The 20,758-nt window shown below is 47.5% G+C and overlaps 1 protein-coding gene and 1 long non-coding RNA gene across 23 annotated transcripts in view; both read right to left on the reverse strand.

Moving 5' to 3' along the window:
* Positions 1-20,758, reverse strand: part of Msi2 (musashi RNA binding protein 2) — a 373,908-nt gene that overhangs the window by 145,129 nt on the left and 208,021 nt on the right. The gene's annotated exons all lie outside the window — the stretch shown is intronic.
* LOC110344772 (uncharacterized) overlaps positions 18,614-20,758 on the reverse strand; it is a 68,098-nt gene continuing 65,953 nt past the window's right edge. The window contains exon 2 of the long non-coding RNA XR_002387559.2: positions 18,614-18,940. This is a non-coding gene — a long non-coding RNA (uncharacterized LOC110344772). The remainder of the gene's footprint in view (positions 18,941-20,758) is intronic.

Consider the following 20,758-nt stretch of genomic DNA (forward strand, 5'->3'; position numbering starts at 1 on the left):
AAAAAAAGGCTAATCTCAAAGGCTTATGGCATACTGTGTGATTCATTTCTGTAACACTCTCAAAACGACAGAATTATTGTGGCAGGGTGCAGGTCTGTGGCTGCCAGGGGGTAGGTGTGGAGAGGGTGACTATTAAGGGGAAACACAAAGAGTGACGGTGATGATGATGGAACAGTTCTGGATTCTGAGAGTAAGGATGGTCACCAGAATCTATGCATGTGATACAATTTCAAAATATAACACACACATGGGGCCGGGGATTTAGCTCAGTGGTTCCAGCGCCTGGCTCACAAGCGCAAGGATCCGAGTTCGATCCCTGGTACCAAAAAAAAAAAAAAAATCTATATATATATCACACAGAGACACCAGTACACGTGAAAACTGAGGCTGTGATAATGTACAACACTAGTTTCTGGGTTTTAACAATGCACTATGGTTATGAGTGATAATATCAATGTGGAAAGCTGGGTGAAGGGCACACCAGAGCTCTTTGCACTGTTTTTACAACATCTTATAAGTCCTAGCCTATTTAAAAATAAAAATGTATAATTATAATAAAAGGAAACCACAAGGGGGCTCATTATTTCATGAAACTCTGGCAGTTCAGTTTATAATGCAAACAATTATGCCCTCATCTCTCTTGATTTGGATAAAGTGGGCACAGATAAGGTACACAGATGGTAGAAAGACACAGCCCTTGCCTGCTTCTCACACTTGATGCTGGCACACATGACTCTGAAAGGCCACTGTCACGTGAGTACCTGCCTTGGCAGGCCTCACCACCCTCGCCCCCCAGGACAATTCATATACAGCTCTGCACACCCTGCCTACCGCCAACCAGAGTACTATGAAAGCAAGTGGTCAGTAAGCACCCGTTGGTTGGGTTCCACAAAGATTTTGCAGGATGAAGAAAAAATACTCAGAAAAGAGCACCCAACCCAGAAGTTTCCGACTGTTCTTTTTTAAGGCTGCCTCGCTTAAAATACATATATGTCACCAAACAAATTGAACTTACTAACCTAACACTTCTGAGGTATGGATCCTAACTGTCATGGAGGCTTTTTGTGGCATGAAGGGATGGTGGATAACTTTTTGTGGCATAAAGCAAGCAAGACCCTTTAATTGGCCCTAATATGGTTTGGGGCATGGTGCCCAACAGACTGCTTTTGAAATAGTGAACTCAACTTTAGGACCCTGTATTCTGAGGACCCCTAGGGTGGCAACATTTGGAAACACCCTTATTTCCAAATCATGACTCAGGTCTTTGCAAATGAGAATTGACAGAATCACCAACTCCCCGTCTGGCTTCATCCCCAAGCTATACAACTCCCTCAAGAGGAAAAAAGAAGGCAGAGGGAAAAACCCACATCCACCCTTTTAAAAAAAGTACCAATTCAAGCTGCTTCAAGACCCAACAAGCATGTTTTCCTTTCATTTATTTTTGCATCAACACTCTGAAGGATAAAGATCTTTCTCATTTCAAGAGCTGTCAATTTGCTTTAGTGCCATGTTTTTCATCTGTTTGAGGTAAAGAGGAATTACAAAGCGGGCAAATGAAAGAATGTACTGCAATCTAACATATTCTGGCAATTCAAATTGGGACCAAGGAAAAGGGAAATTAAACAAAGATGACAGGTCACACCGCACACCTGTATCATACCCCCTGGCCCACTGCTGCCTTCTATCCACTCACTAACTTTCTAACTTGATGAAGTTCTCCTCTGTTCACTGCTGGAAACTGTACTTTTTGCAGCATCCGAATTCTTCAAATCACTTATATGCATTGCACAACTCATACAATATAATATTTTGCTTTCTGAAGCAGAAAAATCTCATAGCTGCTGGTGAACTGTCAGGCGCTGTTACTTTAAATACCCCTGCAAAAAGCACAGGGGCCAGCAGCCAGTTCCTGGAGATTTACTACCCTTCCCCAAATAAATTAACAAAGACAAATGTTTCCTACAAGCCAGACTGTGTGAGAAATCCTCACCCCACCAAGCCTAAAGGTTAGACTAGGAGGGAACTTCAAAGCAACCTCACTCTCCTCCGCCAGTAACACTCCGTGAACACTTTTGCCAAATTCATTTACGCTGCTTTTTGTTTTTAATTAAATGGCTCCTCAACTCCTCAGCAGTTTTTCCTTCTTTTAGCTCCAGGTCTGGGGATTTTCTTAACAGAACTAACTTCCTCAGGAAACTGCTTTTGGTCATCTTGGTGAGCCACAAGCAGTTGACCAGAGAGTGTAAGAGCCCCAGGGGATTAAGTTCCTTAGAGCTACTGCAGTGAAGGAGCCCCTTGCCCCCAGTCACCATCAATTTAAAATCAAATGACCAAGGTGATAATGGCCCCACAGTCCAGACTTCTGTGTTCCAGGCTGGCCAACCCACTCCTGGAGACTCAATGGGAAAGCTCAGGTGGCTTTGTCCCTACCGGGGCAGATTGATGACATCCTCCAAAAGCTCACTGATCAATGCTCCAGAGTTTCTGGTCACCCAACCAAAGTGCAGTTGTGCTGTATGCAGTGGCAGGTGCATCTCTGTGCCCGGGGCAGCGGGGGGGGTGGGGTGAAGCAGCGGAGGGAGGAGCGAGCCAACCCTGGGACTGTGATATCTGCTCAGAACCCCATTTGATATGCCAAGGGCTGCAGCCACAGAAGCGGAGACTGTGCCAACAACCTATTTAAAAGGTACTTCTTGATGTATGCCCTTGTCCCAGTCAGCTCTTGCAGTTTTCAGCACTTTCATAGCTTTTTAAATCAAAAAGAGGGGCAGGGGAACACAGTGTTATTTATGACCTCACAACAGCAGAGCCAGAAGCCGTATTAGCACCTTGCTTTAAAATGTCAGGGTAAGAATAAACAGGAGGGCTGCCTGGGAACAGGGCCACCATTCCCAACATCTCCGGCACCTGATCAAGAGGGTCCTAGGAACTCAGGTCTCCTCCTACCCCCAGGCCACCCACACCAGACCCCAAAGACATCTGCAGAAAACACAACAACCAAGAGGCTGCAAGTCCCATGGGGCTAACCCTGGGAAAGGAGAAGGCAGGGCAGCCTCCTGGGACACAGTAGTAGTGTGACAAATGGCCCCATTTAAGAATGAACTGACAACTGAAAAATATGTGGCGGGTACAACCCCTTTGGCAAATGTGCATATTCCATCTCCCACTGCAGGGGCAGGCTGGGGCGGATACTCACACCCAAGACCCAACCTGGAAGTGCTGGAACAAGAGAGACAAAAAGATCGCCATCTGGCTAGCAATCTTCAGAAATGAAGCAGGGCTTAAAGGATGGGAATGTTCTGAGAAGGCAGAGAAGACTTTCCGAAGGGGTCCACATGGGGGAACAGCAAAGTTGATGCTGGTGGGAGTCCATTAGGTTGGCAATGGCTTGGACTTGGAGCTAAGCAAGGAGGAAAGAAAGCAGGGCATTGTCGGACCGCGGGACTCAAATGCTCCTTATGAATGCTTTCACTCCCCCTTTCTAGTTGGGAAAAAAATATTTAAGAGAAACAGTCTCCAGATGGCAGAAATTTCCTTCTCGCTAGCCCGATTTCATTATTTATCAGAATGGTTCAGCAAAGTGATTTTCAGACTTCCACATGAACTAGCAATACTTAGCACTTCCAATTCATCTCCCAGGCACTCTTCAACCATCAGCTCATTCATCCGTAACACTCCTCAGAAGCCATGCTCTGTCCCATCTTTCACACTTGGAAGATAGAGGCAGGGCTGGCCAAGGACCCCGGTCTACTTCTGCAATGACTTAGGCCTCTCTGACTCAGTTGTGTTCTCACTTGCACCCTGGAACTGTTCTCCATTAAGATAGCCCTCTACTTGGGCAGCAGGCGGCGAAACCACTGAGCTACATCCCCAGCCCTAGACAGCCCTCTACTTGGGGCTTGAGCTTGAGGACTTTTCTACTGGAAGGGTACCTATGACAGCCCTGTGGCCTCTGGCCATTGCTGCATCTGCAAGAATCCTGAGCACATGGCTCCTGGGCACCTCTCCCAGCAGGGGCTGGCCTCCTTCACCTAACACTGCTGCCCCAGAAGGTGCCTAGGAACCCCAGGCCCCGGGTCCCTGTGCCTATCCTGCTGGGCTTATCAGTATATCTGCACTCTACTCTGACACATCAGATGGCATTTAGAATTCAAACTTCTTTATGGGGCCGGTCACAGGCTTCAGAGGAGGCTTTGCAAAGAGCAACTTATGTCCCCTGGTGTGGCTTCTCCTCACTCTGGACATCTGTGCAGTCAGCAGTAAAACCTTTCAAGCCCTATTAAAGACCCTGAACTTTCGCCCTTAAATGGATTTTGCACTCAATACTTTAAGATGAGCTATGAGGTTCTTGTCATTTGAATCTTTATTAAGTCATCTGTGTAGCAAATGGGCTGATTTTCTCTGGGACCAGGATGTCAGTGTAAATACCCCAATTCTGAGAAGTCCTCATGGAGCGAAGGCAGGAGATGACAGGGTGGTGTGGTCACAGTGTGTGGCCAGGGGCTGGGGGCAGACTCAGATCAGCCTGGCTCTCCAGAGCCTCTTTCCCAGAGCTGCCAGCCAGTAACTGCCCACAGGGGAGGAATGGGTGATGAAGCCCTCAACGTGGCTGTCCTTTGTCCTGACCCTGCAAACTCTCAGCAGCTCTGAAAGGATAATTTCCGGTCACCATGTGCTCCACGGTAGGTCTCCACTAACTTGAACTTGACCCTGGGACCTTTATCTAGTGTCAGCTGACTCGGCCTCATGTCTAATGCACATCAGGATCAAACGAAATACAACTTCTATCTTGTTGCTTGATTAAGAAACATACCGAGATAGATACCAAATGGTCATCATCCCCTTCAAACAAATCACTGTGGAAGGTCCTGTTTTTTTTCATTAAGACTTAGATTTTTTTCCTCAATTTTCTTGGGATTCCCTCCTAGTGCATTCCTAGGTCATACAAGACAACTGGTCTTATTATTTTATAGTCCTCTGCATTTTGGTCCAAAAACAGCACTATCAATCTTGGCCACAAGTCATTTGGAGCTAAGGATGGTGACGGTTTCCAAAAATCACATCCACTTTCAAAGGCCAAAGATTTATCACCAGTGAGGATATTTGGGGGAAAATGCCAGAGTTTGAATATGAGTTCATAGTGAAGCCTTTGAAAAGGCTCAGGGCAAAGGCGGGATCTTTGGAATAAGTACACAGCCTCCTACTTGAAGAGGATACATCATATTTGGAGGAAAAAGCCCTGGTCTTAATTCTTCTAGTCATCGTGGGGGAGAAAAAGATACAGGGGAGATGGAGAAATTAAGTCAGACTAAATGATCATCAAAGAATCCTGAAGGTGAAATAAAAGGGAGAGAAATAAGAAAGGATTCTCCATAGCCTAATGCCAAATAACTGCAAGAAAACATTCACCATCTCAATGTACAACAAAATTAGCATCCCCAAGATGTATTTACCAAGCAGCAGGGAGGCCTGTGAGTCTGCTCTAGACCTGAAAATGCTTGGAAATCATCCTGCAGATGCCTCTGGCCCCAACACACATACCCCATTTCCAAGCTGTCAGAAATCTGCCTTCACGAGTTTAGGTCATTCCCTTTCCAAGACGCTTGATCTAACCCTTGCTGTCCCCTCACTCTGTACATGGAGGCGAATACAGGAAGGCTTCCCCTTCAACAGGCACAAAAAAACAAGCTCCAGCTTTGCTCAACTTTCATCAAAAAGGCTAAGCTGATCCAGATGTCTAAACAGCTCTGGAAAACACAGCAGACTTCTTCAGATCACACAGCCTTCTCCAAAGAACAGCCTTCTCCCCGCTCCCTGGAAGGCCAGGCAAGACCTTGTAATGCAAAATGGCTGCTCTCAGGGAAAAGGAAGGGACCACATCCCTCCCAGGGAAGACAGCATCAGCAGTAAACCAAAGAGAGTACACCCCCAGCCAGAGAAAGAAGCGATGTTTATCCACTCGTGAGACATCTGGAAAATGAAAGAGGCCAGGAGTCATCTTTATCACATCTCTGTGCAGACAAATACACAACAGAAAATTACAGATCCTGCTCATCTACCAAATGAGCCATAATAACCCCACAGGTTTCCCTGAGTCCTTAAGACACATCTCGTGCATTATCATGAGGCAGACAAGTGCAGGACCCATGAAACACAAAGGAAGCCGAGTGGGCACCTTTCCCAGGAAAGGACCAGAAGCATCACAGCTCTGATGATGGCCCGTTGCCCTATCAGGGTCCTGCCCAGGTGAGGATGTCTCAAAGAAAACGTCCAATCTCAGCACCCAATGGAGATATCGAAGGCTTTCCCACTGTCTTTTGTGAATGCATGCTGGGTAAGTGCGCAGATAAGGCAAGTATTACATTATGATGCTTCCTCATGCATGAAAGTCTATTTTAAAGAGAGTCTGGAGGGAGGGGGAACGTGGCGTAAGGAGAGGAGGTAAAAAGGAAGACTGCTTTATTTAGAAAAGTCTCAGCCACAGAACAAAACGGTGCTTTAACTGCAAAGGCAAACTCATTAAAGTTTCTCTTTGGTTCCAGAGAAGAAAATCTATAGCCATAGAACTTTCAGAGAAACTGCTTTTATCACCTACATGCTTGTCACCTTGTCCCCTCACCCCACTCCCACTTACACACTAAGTCATGAGTAAATATGGCACTCCCCCATTGAGATGCCATTCAACCAGACCACGTAACTACGGATGTGGCCTTTACCTTAAATCTCATTTTCTCTGGGTTTTATCTTCCTTTGCAAAGTAGTCTGTACATCTCACAAAGTTGTGCAAACATCTGTTTAAGCCACTGTGCTGAAGCATTCTTTTGGAAAGCAAGAAATGTATTCGGGAATGATGATTTAACCTGTTAATTTGTTCAGGTATGTCTGGAAGGCCCTCCTGCCTTTCTTATTAAATAAGAAAACTCAGGGTTTATCCCAAATCATAACCTCCTGCTATGTCCACCCTTGTTCCCAGGGTTCTAAGCACCAGGTGCTCTGCTCCCGTCTCTGTTCCCTGGCTCCCCTTTCATCCCCTCCCCACACAGCCTCAGGCCTCACTGGCCTCCATGCTCTGTCCATCTGAACTCTACTCCATGAAGAACATGGCTTCCACAGGCTCCCATCTCTCTGTGGTCTCCTCCCATTCCTGTTCTCGGAGCACTGGTTACACGTCTCTATTGGTTTCCCGCCACAATGATATTCTGGGACCTCAAGTCCCAACATGTCTTAACACTGCCCTACATAGCTCATAGCTTCCCAACTCCATTTCCTCCATCTGGGCTGAGAGCGGGATACCCTTGCCGTCTCCTTTTACCTGTTGTTTCATTTTCCAGGGTTTTAGTTACCCAGTCCACCTCAGTCCAAAAAATATTAAGTGGAAAATTCCAGAAACAAACAATCCCTAAGTTTTAAATTGAATGTTATTCTGAGTAGCAGGATAAAATCGCACAACTTCCTGCCTGGGATATTCAGTGTCCCTTTGCCTAGTGTATCCATGTTGCACATGCTACCTACCTGTTAAAAGCCATTCTGGTTATCAGATCAACTGTTGCCATATTACAGGGCTTGGGATCAAGTAAGCTTTTACTTAATGATAGCTCCAAAGCGCAAGACTATGACACTGGCAATTCACACATGCCAAAGAGAAGTCATAATGTGGTTCCTTAAAGCGAAAAGGTAAAAAAAAGTTTCTCATTTGATAAGAAAAGATAATAGTATTATGAGGTTGCTAAGATCATAGTAAGAACACATCTATCCATGAATGAAAAAGAAACTCATGCTGCTTTCGTTGTTACACTTCAAACTGTGAAAGTGATGGCCGGTATGTGCTAAGTGCTTACTTAATATGGAAAAGACATTGAATTTGTATATGTATATATAGGAAAAAACACAGTATATGTGAGGTTTGGGAATATCTGTGATCCTGGTCCTCCACTGGGGGTCTTGGGATTTGTTCTCCAAGGATTAGAGGGGACCACCCTACTTTTTCCTTTGATGTGACTTCACCCTATCCTTACTTTTTCTACGTATCTTTTGGTTTCCAGACCTGGTCACAATTTCTGGACCTAACACGAGATGATCTCCTTCCTGGAATCACTGACCAGTAATGATCCCACTCAGAAGCCTGGTTACTATTACTGAAAGAGCGCTGCAAACCTTCCATGTTCCCGAGGAAATGTCCATGGGCACAAGGGATGAGGACAGCTGGACCTACCTTGCCTTCTGTCTCTGTCTCCTCCAGATGCACATCCCTTTGTCCAGTCCACTGGTCAACTGCTCTTCACTCCCCTCAGTCCCCTCTACTTATGGGGAACCCGCCTCTGTCCAACCTCCATGGAAACAGAAGACAGACTACAAGGAAATCCATGAAGAGATTCTCAGGGACCAGCTCCAACAGCTGTCTCGTGAGGCCATGAGTGGCCAGGCATACAGCCCTGGGTGCTGTCAGCAAAGAGGCTGCACGGGGGCTACAAGGGAGGTGTGGGCGAAACATGCAGGTAGAAGCAGATGAGAGGGCACACCCTGGCCTCCACTACCTTTATATGTCATGAAGGACAAGATCTGGGAAACAGAAACCAAAGCCTAGGGAATCCGAGAGGTCAGTCATGGTCAGCAGAAGAGTAGGCACCTGTGAACAGGAACTGCACTGTGTCCCTGACCCCAGACCAAGGGCTCAATGACCACTGTTGACTGATGAAGCGCAGCTCTGGGGACTGAGCAATTGCTCTGGGACTCTAGAGACCCAGACTCTTGCTACTGTGTAGGGTGACCTTGGACTAGTTGACAAATGGATTATTCCTCATCTATCCTAAAAGGAGTGCCAAACACTTCATTTTTTAAGTACATGCATTACACGTACATAGCAGAAACTGCCAATGAGCAAACAGAAGTACGACTCACCACTGTCAATGTTATGGTTTTTACTTTCCACATTTTTTCCTAGCAAAATATGTGTATGACAACATTTTTAATAAAAAGAATTACATGGGGAAAATATAGTGAAGAATAGTTACTAATTTGCAATTCCTGTGCCCTGAATTACTAAGCCTGCATCTTCAGCAATGTGTAATTATTAGTTAGCTAACTAACAAAATTCCCAGTCAGCTCTCTGATTCCTTGGACTCGCATCAGTCTCTAAGCCACCCCTGAACTGTAATTTATACGACAATTTGGGAAAAGCCAATTGGGGACAATCAATGGAACAGGGACAGGCCCAGTGAATGTGCATGAATTAAAAGAAAAACTCCATTGTAATAGGAACAAGATTCTAATCACTACACCTAATTACAAAGAGGAGTAAATCAGTGAAAAAAAAAAAAAAAGTAAGTGTATTATAGAGAACAAACAAAGCAATTAGTCATAAACAGAAGCTCAGGGTTTGGTGAGTGAGCCAGAATGCAGACCCACGCCCATCTGTGCATCTGCTTCCAAGGCCACAGCTGGGCCATGGAGTGTGGGCTGGGAGGTCAGGGTGGAGCCTGAGTATGTAATGGTGTTGCGGAAGGGGAGGTGGCAGGCTCCCAATATACAGAAAATGCACACTTATACATATGTGTGCATGCACACTCATGCACACATAAGCACATGGATATCCTCAGACCAGAACCTTCTGACCACAGCAGTGACCCAACATTAGGTGCTGGAGCCCAGAACTTCCTGGATGGCAGAACAGTAACTGATTTAACAATGGCAGAGCCACTTCCTCCATTCTCTGCCATCATCCTTCAGTAGTTAATAATAACAGCAACAATAATAGCAGCTAACTCTTATCACATAATTACTGTACATCCGACACTGGGCTAGACACCTCACAATATCACCTGGTTCAGGTGTCACATGGTGCCTTCAAGGAAGGTACTATCTCCATTTATAAATGAGGAAATGGAGATCCGGAAGGTTGAGTAACTAGCCACACCCACCCTGCTTAGGAGGAGCAGAGCCTGGATTGAAACTCAACAGTGGATTTCAGAGCCCATGCTCTTAAACTCTGAGCTATGTCACTGATAAAATGGGCCAGGTAATACAGACCATTCTGTAAGTGCTAATGTGATTCTCAGCCCTCTTTCTCTGGGTTGCCCTCCACTCTCCTGCCTATAGGCCTTGGACAGCACCAAAGCCACTGGGCCTCTTTGCCTGCCTGGTAATCCGTACCTGTCTGCAACTGCAGAGGACAGGATCCTCCTAGAAACTGGCCATGAAACCCTCAGATGAGCTCGGAGGGCCTGAACCCACAATGTTTATCGTAATCTCTGAAATTCAAGGAGACCCATAGTAAATGATGTCCTGCAGGGCTGGCCGTGGCCCACTGTCAAATGCATCCTCTCGCACAGGGCAGCTAAATCTTCCTGAACAGCCCAAGCCACACGGTGACTGTGGTATGAAGCAGGCTTTCCAGAAGCCTGATATAAAATTCCCAGGCACAGTGGCTATTCTAGGTCCATCTCACTGTCAAAGGGGAAATGGGCTCAGCCAAGCAGCAGCGAGGGCAGCTGAATCAGCACTCCCTTATCATGTTCATTCAGTCTCCTCCACAAGCACACCAGAATGCTTTAGATACTGAGGGATGGAGCCCACTTCAAAGATCAGTCCAGCAACACTGCACAGACTGCAGGGGGCAGGACGGGCTGAACCCCTCTCTGAGTGCTGCGGACTTGGCCTAGGGCTACGGGCGCAGGGAGAAGGGTTCCTACTGACGGGGCATCCTCCCGCAATCTCAATGCTACGACAAAACAAGAGCTCCGGGCTGAGCTGGTGTGGCAGCGAACACGTAGAAGCATGTTCGCTTTTGACAAGTCTGGCCGAGGACTGCTGCTGGACACAGGAAGCGTTGCTGTGGGTGTCCTCCGCCTGGCTGTTCAGAGACTCAGACTCCAGTGGCCAACTTGTGCACTAGCAGGTGGTCAAGGCTCAGCCATGGGGTCACAGAGCCCAGGCTTCACACATGATGCTCCCGAAACACCATGACCTTGGGCAAGCGACAGGACAACTTACTTAACCCTCCGAGGTCCCGTTAGAAGAATGATCTTTAAAAGGGAACGAAGTGAGGCTGGGTGAGGAGGCACCACACAGTGCGCACACACATGGAAGCACATGTGGGAGGAGCTGCTGATGCTGTCATCACTGTTCTAATGCTAGTGGTCTGTCTTCATATGTGTAGGTCTCAGTAGAACCTCTCCTTCACTGCGCACCCTCTAGGTGAAGCCTGGTCATCATCCCTGTGTACCCAGGTGGCTCTTGCTCACCAGACAGTAGTAACCCCAGCTGCTCTCCCAACAGGGCACTGCCCACCTCTTCCTCTGGGGTCTTCCTCTGCCCCTAGTCTACTCTGTGCACTCCCTCCTGCACCCAAGAGACCACAGGGGAGAAAAAGTCAATTCCTGTCAGATGATGCTGTAAAGAAATCTGAGAATAGAGCCACATCTACCCCCAAATGTCACCTGGACGAGTCAACTGGTACTGTCTTCTTTCCCCTTGTCCCACAGGCAACCAAGGCTGTCTCTTCTTGACAGCTAGAGGTATGGGTTCAAATGACCACTCAGTAACTGCAAACCACATGACATCTCTGGCTTTGCTGTTCTAATTTATAAAATGGTGATAACACTTCCCGCCTCTCCAAGGTGTGTCTACAGGTAATCAACACCCAGGGCAGACTGCATTTTTCACAGATGGCCACAAAACCTCCCCCTTTCCACATGCCACCTACAATGTAACCTCGAGGGGCCTATGTCCCCTCCGCTTTGTTCTACTTGTGTCTGGGACTCACCTGTGTTATATGACTTTGGAGGCTAGACTGGAAAAGGTGTGAAGACTTGTGCTGAAGCCTGGAGCTGTCACATAAGATGACTGACTGCCCTGAGGCCACCATAATGTGAGGAAGCTCAAAGCAGCTCATGCAGACAAGTCACAGGGAGAAGTCCTGAGACTACACAAGAAAAGAGATGTCTGTCCAGCCCTCCACTGTGCTACTCTGGCCACTTTCTGATTCCTCCCAGCCAGAACCACCCTCTGAGCCCCTTCCAGATTCCTGGTCCACAGAAACCACCAGTAGTAATAAGATGATTGTCAGTGTTTCAAACCAGTAAGTTTTCAGGTACCCACACTACCCCATACTTAAAAACATGCTGTGAACTATGGGATAATACGTTTTATGATTATTTTCCCTTTAAGTCAGCCCTCTGATTTTGTCTTTTGAACAATGTGGACATTGGAGGTGGCAGTGAGAACATAGATATTTACCTTTAGTCTCTGGAAAAAAAAAATCATCACTGTCACCAAATGAATATTGTCAATACCAAAACTGACATCTTAATCCATCAGGTGATATCCTTTACTTATTTTATTATTTTTGCAGGGCTGCAGACTGCACCCAGAATCTTACATGTGCTGGGCAAGTGTTCCACCACTGAGCTACACCCCCTGCCCTGATACTCAGCATCCTTTAGAAACAAAAGTTCCATGAACTAATTAAAAAGTCACTTGCAACCAGAGGACTCCTCCCCAACCAAGCCAAGCCAGTTCTGTGCAAAGATCCTCAGAACCCACCATGCTGTGTGCTGTGCGGAATCCGCACCTTACTGCTCCACAGAGAAGAGGAGACTCGTGGTGGGGTGGTGTAAGCCTCTCCCTCCAGCCCTCACCTCGGTACCAGAGCAAGGGAGAAGCCTGTACCAGCCACACGACGCACGTGCAGCCATGCCTCACAGCTCAAAACCACAGAGCTCACGTCCTCACCGCTGCAGTTCTTGGGAACAAATTGAGATCGCAAGGCCGTCAGCGGCCTAGGCGCTCATCATCTTGACAGATACTTAGCTATTCATTTAAAAACAAGAGAGAGAACAAGCATCAGCTGTATTTTGTAATTATTCCTGGATAGGACTGGGAATGCTCTGGCATAATTGGGGTATTGAGGTTTTTTTTTTCTTTTCCCCTTTGAAGGCCTTGTTGCAGCAAGAAAAATACTGTGTTTATTCTAATTAAAACCAACCTTTCTTTTAAATCATGTTAGCAATGGAAAAGCAAAGGATGACATTTACTTTGTAGTGGGCAGCGGAAGTCACAGCTACTTGGGCTAGCTCTTCCATGAACATGTGCCGCTGGGTATAATTCTCTTACTTCTCTCATGTATAACATGGGAGATGTGCCGGGTGTGGTGGCCCACGCCTGTAGTCCCAGCACTTGGGAGGTTGAGGCAGGAGGATTGCTGCAAGTTCAGGGCTAGCCTGGGCTACACAGTGAGTTCAAGGCCAGCCTGAACAAGACAGGGAGACCCTGTCTCAAAAAACCCCAATAAGTAAATTAACTAAATAAATAAAACGGGAAATGTGAAGAAAATTCCACATTTACTTTGGCTCTAAAGTAATCTGAGGCCACTGTTCCCACTTCCTGTCACTCCAGCCCAGTGGGCATAATATACCGAGGCTGGAATGCAGAGTATTTTGGGATGTGAGGTAGACAGTCATCACTGGTCTCCATGGGGACACCGGGGCTGGACATCATCAGCTGTCCCGACAGTGAAGGGTCTTGCCGCCATCTGTGCACACAAGGGCCACATCTGGTGCCCTTGCTGAGCACACAGTCCCACGATGCTCCCCAGAGAGCCTGGCTCAGTAGCTCTTGGTCGGGCCCAGGAATCTGTTTTTTGGATAAGGGTCCAAAGTCATTCCTGACAAGGTAATCAGAAGGCCATAATTGGAAAATACAGGGCTGGTTGAAAAGTACAGTCTTCACACACTTAAGACTTCAAAGCCTGTCCTCTTGACTTCCAAGTCACATAACCTTGAGCCAGTTACTCTGCCTACCTGTTCATTCTCCGAGACATAACCCGCCCAGCATGGCTATAAGACTGCAGGAGAAAACGGCAAGGTACCCCGTATACTTCCTCCTCACAAAGCTGCCTGCCAAAGACCATTCCCTTTCCTCGCTTTAAAAGCTGGACAACTTGGAACAGTTTTTCAAAAAGTCCCAGCATGACCCCCTTCTCAGAAGATGGATTTGGCATAAAAAGCTACATTTTAAAAAGCCCAATGGAATCACTTTGGCCATTTAAAGTGGCTCTGCCTCTCATAGTTAATGGTAAAGGTAAGGGTGACAGCTGAATTTAGCCACCAACAAAACAAGTTGTAACTGTGCTCCAGATGGGTGGATAATACAATACTAATGATCTTTATAAAATAGGTTGAGGGCTGGGGATTTAGCTCAGTGGTTCTGCTGCCTGCCTTGCAAGGGCAAGGGGCCCGAGTTTGATTCCTGGTCCAAAATATATATATATAAAATAGGTTGTTTTTTGGCTTTTGGGAGGGTGGTACTGGGGAGTGAAGCCAGGTCCTCTGCACTGAGTGCCATCCCTAGCCATTATTATTATTTTTTGGTACCGGGGATCGAACTCAGGACCTTGAACTTGTGAGGCAGGCAGCGAAATCACTGAGCTAAATCCCCCGCCCCCTAGCCATTATTTTTTGAGACAGGGTCTTGCTAAGTTGCTAAGCTTCCCAGGATGGGATTGAGCTTGCAGTCCCAAAAACAGCATTTCTAAAAGCCTTTGGGTGTCCTGGTCTGCCAGCTCAGCTTTGGATCTACCATGTTCCCACCATTGCCCCTTGGACTCCTCCCTGCACCCCAGGAGCAGGAGTGCCCTGACTGGTGACAAGTGCCCAGGTCCTCCTGGTTCCCGGGCTGCTGCACTTTGTCCTCTGGAAGCAGATGGGGAATCGGTTCACCTGCCTGCTCCCACCATAGCCAAACACCTGGGCGAGCCACAGCCAGCCTCTGAGACCAAATGGCTGACAGAGCACATTAGCTTGCCTCCTGCTTGTCAAAGCAATTAGGCTCTGGAAGGTAGTAGCAGCAGCTCCAGGTCGAAAAAACTCCATCTGTTTATCAGCCTGTTCATCAGCCTCATGGATGGTGCAACAGCCCAGGAGGGCAGGGGATTCAAAGTGGGGACAGGGACTGGGCTGGCAGTGGGACATCAGAGTCATTACAAACATCTGGCAGAAACACTGAAAGACTCAGAAGCATCCTACAGTCACAGCCACAGATGGAAAAAGGTCTCATTTTGGTGGCTCTGTTGGGCAGGAGACCAGCAAGGTGCTCCAGAGAAGGGACAGGAATCCGGGCCATCTATGGGGTGACTGACAAGCTGGCCCTCCCTCACTTCTACTCTCTTCTAGTGACTACCCATATTATGCTGAAATGACACAAGCGACAATAATTAAGCCCAGATCTCTGTGGATCATTCGCAGTGATAATTCCACCTTTGTAATTCAGCTTCAGATAAACCCCTTTTGTTCTGCCTTATAACACAGATTCTAGTATCATTCAAGTATATTAACTGTAGCCTATTACTGTCACAAAAAATGCTCCCTGAGCCATAGCAAAAGACTCCCCAGACAAAACTTTATGTCATGTTAATCCAAGCTTTAATAACTATGAGGATATATAACTGTATTCTAATTGTGCTCTGCGTTCCTGCATACAAAAACAGAAGATATCAAAAATGACAGCCGCAGATCTCTTCAAATAAGAAAGCATTAATTCCCCACTCTGGGTGCTGGGGTGTGGGGGTAAAGGGATGCAAGTTTCTAAGAGGAAAGAAGAGATACAAGGCTAGGGATGGGGGGGTGGACTCTGGGGCTGGTGTGGGACCACCATAGCATAGGCCAGGCTGGGGAAAATGGGGTAAACGGACACAATCTGGGAGCATAGGCGGAGACCTACCAAAAGGACAAAGCCAGAGAAACAGGTGTGAGACCAGGTTCCTACGCTAACTCAGTGGGTGACCTTGGCCACATCATTCCCTCTGGAAGGCTGGGCCTCCCTTTCTCTCTGAAAAGAGGACATCAGATCAAATGTACATATGCCCTGGCAGGGCTCACTCCTCCGCCCTCCCCCGAGGCCCAACCTGACCAAATGATGAATAGTCGCAGCCCCAGGGCTCACCTTGACCAAAACTGCAAGCTTGAAGCTCGGGGACCACGTGCTGTGCCCTAAACCTACAGCCCACCTGGGCTCTCAGCCTCGTCACTCTGTTCCACTGTTGCTCCTTCTAAGTGGCTCCCCGTCCTTTCCTAATGTGCTATGCCCCTGACTTTTTGTTGTATCTGCTCTTTATCCCGTGCTTCTCTCCACTAGAGCTTAGCTCTGTTGAGACCGCGATTTGTTTCTGCTCTGTTCACTGATGTGTTCCTTGCGCTCAGCATGGAACCTGCCACACAGCACAGCCCAGGTGTTTCTTCACCACTGAGCCTCAGTTTCCTCAAGTGGAGGGGGAAAGAGGCATAGGCCTGACTCCTGGTGTTGCTGAGAGGAGAGAATTCAAGGGCAGATGTGAAAGCAACTGGAATAGTGCCTGCCATGAGAGAAATGTTCAAAACAGGTTATTTTGTGGAGAAAAACAAAATTCCCCCGAAGGCTGAACATGCAAATTTCACTGTTCAGACCAACGGCAGCTCCTCAAGTGCTCATCACCCTCTAGTCCCACTAGAGCCTCCACCCCTAGACTCCCCCAACCCCTGGCCCCATTTCAGGTCCTTATCTGTCACCTGGCACCAGCCAGGGAGCCAACCATGAGGCTCTCGTGGGCACAGATGCATCATGAAGCCCTCTGGCGTGGGCATCTGGAAGCCCCAAATTAATTTGGGCACATCAGAGACCTCTTGGCCTTACAGCTGCCTTCTCTATAAAACCAGGATGCTGTATTTTAATGGGGGCCCCTTGCTGCAGGCAGTGAGAATAAACTATGTATAATAAAATGAATACACTCCGACCAGAATAATTATTACTCTGTTATTTGGCCTCTGTGAGCCTTGGCTGCCTCTGCTGTGGAAAGGGGCATTCTAATCGCCTTCACCCTCGCTGTCTTATCGCAGGGGTGGTCCTGAAGACCAAAGGTGCCGGGAGAGGTTTCTGCTCATTAGAATGGGAACAGAGGAACAATCTCAGGGCCCAAGGGCACTTGGTTCAAGACACAGAGGCTTGGCTTGGCTCCCAAGTTCATGCAAACACCGCAGCTTCTCCAAAGGGCAGCTTTCTTCATCTGTGTAGTGGAGATTAAAACTTTCCCTGCTCACCTGCCTCAAAGAGCAGGGTGAGGCTGGGTCAGGTACTTCATAGCCTGCCAATCACATTCACTCCCACAGGTACAGGGCGTGAAAATGCTCCCAAGGGCAACAGAGCAGTGCCTTCATCCCACCCAGAGAGTTTCAGCAGCAATGTCAGAAGAACAGGCCAGTAATCCTAGTACTCACTCGGAGGAGGCTGAAGTAGGAGGATTAAAACTTGGAGCCCAGCCTGCACCACTTAATGAGACCTTGTTCGCCCCCCAAAAATATTTATAAAGGGCCGGAGATGTAGCTCAGTGCCAAGGCCCTGGGTTCAACCCTCAATACTGCAAATAAATACATACACAAATAAATCAGGCAGATGAGAAGATCCTCCTCTCTCCATTCCCTGAGGAGGCAGGATCTTTAGTAAGCTTAAGAAGGTTTCCCCCCTGCCCTTGGATCCTGAATGCCGCCTTCTGGTGGCAGGGACTGAGATGGCCAAGGAACAGAAATCTGGACATGTTATGACCCAAATATAGGCAATCTGATAGTGCTCATCCAGGCCAGACTGCCACTCGACAAATACTATCCCCTGGCAAGCTTTCCTCATTGAGATCTGAACCACTCGCCTCTTTATTGATATTCTCACTGTACTTAACCACCAAAGAATAAAAGAATCAGGAGGTGGCAAGTGAGGGCAGGAATTTCATTCATCTTTTCCTTCTTTTTTTGCTATAGATCACTATGCAACCAGATTTTATCATGAGACAAATCAAATTCCTAATGTAATAGCAATCATTCCTTTTACCTTTCTTGTGACAGATGGGGATGACACAAACACCCAGAGCTCCCACTTCCAAAATTCCTGGAAAGCAAGTAGCTAAGGCTGAGGATGGAGGACAGACGGTTGCTCTCCAGGTCTCTGAGGGGGCCCCCTCGGTCTCCCCTCCCCTGGGTACTGGAGATTGAACTCAGGGCCTTCATACTGAGCTACATCCCCAGCCCTTTTTTAGTTTTATATACAGTCTAAGTCTCTTAGTTGCCTTAGGCTAGGCTAGAACTTTCCGATCCTCCTGCCTCGGTTTCCCAGAATGCTGGGATTAAAGCCATGTGTCATCACACCTGGCTCCCACTTGGTCTGTAGAGCCTGCTGGCTGATGCTCAGCATTCTGGGGGCATGGCTGGCATGAGAAACTATTTTTTTCAATCCTTGCCAATCCAGTACTGGCTAGCAAAGACTTAGATGACTATTTGAGAACCCTCAGTATCGATTATGTCAAATACTATGACATTTTTATTTCCTGATTTCTTGACCTTAAAGGGTCCCAGTGGATTTACTGAATACTGCAATGCCACCATGAGATAACTGTGGGGAGGAAAGACACCCAGTAATTACGCCATCTTGATTATCTCTGGCCCATCACCTCAAAGGATCATGTAGGATGTCTCAGGCATCCTCTCCCCGCTTTTCATGGGGATTACTGAGACCCTGACAACAGGATGGGTGCCTTACTTTACTAGAGGAATACTGTAGAGAATTACAAAGGAAGGACTTGAGGAATTCAGAACATTATAAATCAGACGTTATCTTTTTCGTCTTTATTAATATGTGAACTCCAGGCAGCAATTCTGGTTGAAAAAGAAAAAGAAGAAAAAGCTTTAATCACAACCAATTTAAGTGGTATCAGGAGCAAATTATAATACTAATGTAGTACTTGGAGAATGAAAATGAAGTTTGAAAAGAGGAAAATGTTGACTTTCATAGCAAGGCTCATTTTCCTTCTGGCCAGCATCAAGAATGCATCATCCAGGAAAGAAAACTGAGGCAAAGCCGCCAGGATGGAGGGCCTCAGTGAATGGCAGCAAGAAGGCTCACTGTGGCTTCATACACCTGCCAGGAGCTGTGTCAGAAAAACAATCATCATCATCATCATCATCATCATCATCATCATCATCATCATCATCATCATCATGGTGTTGGCCTTCCTCCCACCAGAACGCTCAGTGATTCCCAGATTGGAAGTGGAGATTGGCAGCCACTGGTCCCAGCCTCCCTGCAGTCACATCTCTGATGGGCACAGGCCCAAGGCCACACTCATTTGGCCCCAGGCCTCCCCAAAAGGCCAAGACCCCCTGGCTGCCAGAATCCTGCATTCTGAGGTGTGCCATGCCTATATTCAATGGATCTGAGGTCTTATCTCAGCCACAAACACTGAACCCCAGGCTGCTCGCCTCTTTGCCCCAGGTATTCTCCTGGGGTACGTTCTGCGACCTCTGCGGGTCTGCAAAGTACTTCTGATTACAAGGTCTACATTCTATGGAAATGTGGCAATGCAGGGTCTAGGTGTCCTAAGAGTTCAGAGTTCCCTCACTCCACACCCTGCCTTCTCCAGCTCCCCTGCCTGGCCCTGGTCTTAGGATAGACAAAAGAAACAGGAATAAGTGGGTTAGTTGCTCCCACAGAAGATCAGAATAAATTACAAGAATGCTCTGAGGTCCCCAGGTGAGCCCTTCATCCTGGCGCCAGGGTGGCCACAAGCTGTGAGCGCAATGGCCCAGGAGGGGCACTGTGGCACCTCCCATCCGCCCACCCTCCTGCCCCAGAGCCCTTGCCAGGTGCTTAGCAGATGCTGCCAACAGGCACCTTGGCTCCACAGAGTCTGAGCCTTCTAAGTGACCAGCTCCAAGTACTAAGCTGCTGCTGCTGGCTAAGAAAAAATAACAACACAGAAGGAAAAAAGAAGACAGAGCAAGTGGAGAGTCACTCCCACCCCAAGGCATAGCCACCACTCCAAACATCTGAAAACCGGAGTTGAGAAATAGGGCAGATCAAAATGCTTAACCAAAGTTCTTATGAGACAAGCTCCACTTCTCCCCCCCCAGAAACAAACCAGGGCACTTTACCAAGATCATGGTCACTTCTAAGATATCTTGAAACATGACCCATGGCATTTTATACCCAATGCGTGTCTCTGGGCAAGGATCGTCCCTTTGCTCTGAGAACCGGGGCACATGAGGGAACCCAACCCAATCACTGCCCCATCCCTGCCCACTCCCTCAAGGCCACACCATGCCCTCCCTGCACCAGAGAGGGCAGCTTCAATGCAGAGCCATCAGTGTGAGAAATTGTTTCAGCAGCCCCAAACTCCAGGCTCTAGTTGGAGGGTGTCCACAGGCTTCCTGCCAGAGGAGATTTGAGACACCGAAAATACAGTGTCTGCCAAGGACCAGCCTTTTGGCTACTCCAAGACACCTGGCAGAAGTCATCAGGTGTCCAGTGTGGGTTTCCACGTATTATGCAAAAGCACACAAAGGAGAGGTCTCTATGGTGCCTAACGGAAAGTCTGTTGTTAAATATTCTAAATTACTGGGTGCTAAAGAACTAGTCCTCACTGAACACCAGGCATTTGTTTCACATATAGTATTTCATCTACACTCCTACCACAACCATTACCAGGTCAATGATTCCCATTTTGTAGATGGGAAAATCAAGGCTCAGGGAAATGAAAGAACTTGCCCAGAAAGCACCAAGGTCCCTGCTCTCCCTGCCACAGACTACTCCTATTAGAAACCTTGCTTTCCAGAAGTGGGAGCTGAGAGTGCTCCCATTAGAACTGAAAGCAAACACAACTCATTCCTAAAGTTCCATCACTTGGGCTTCAGAATCTGCTTATTGTTTCCCCTCTTTCCCAATTCCTGTTTCTTAGCAAAGGCTTTAC

Source organism: Heterocephalus glaber, unplaced genomic scaffold (assembly GCF_053883595.1).
Source record: "Heterocephalus glaber isolate CG9 unplaced genomic scaffold, H.glaber_assembly_v1.0 deba00001773, whole genome shotgun sequence".
NCBI lineage: Eukaryota > Metazoa > Chordata > Mammalia > Rodentia > Bathyergidae > Heterocephalus > Heterocephalus glaber.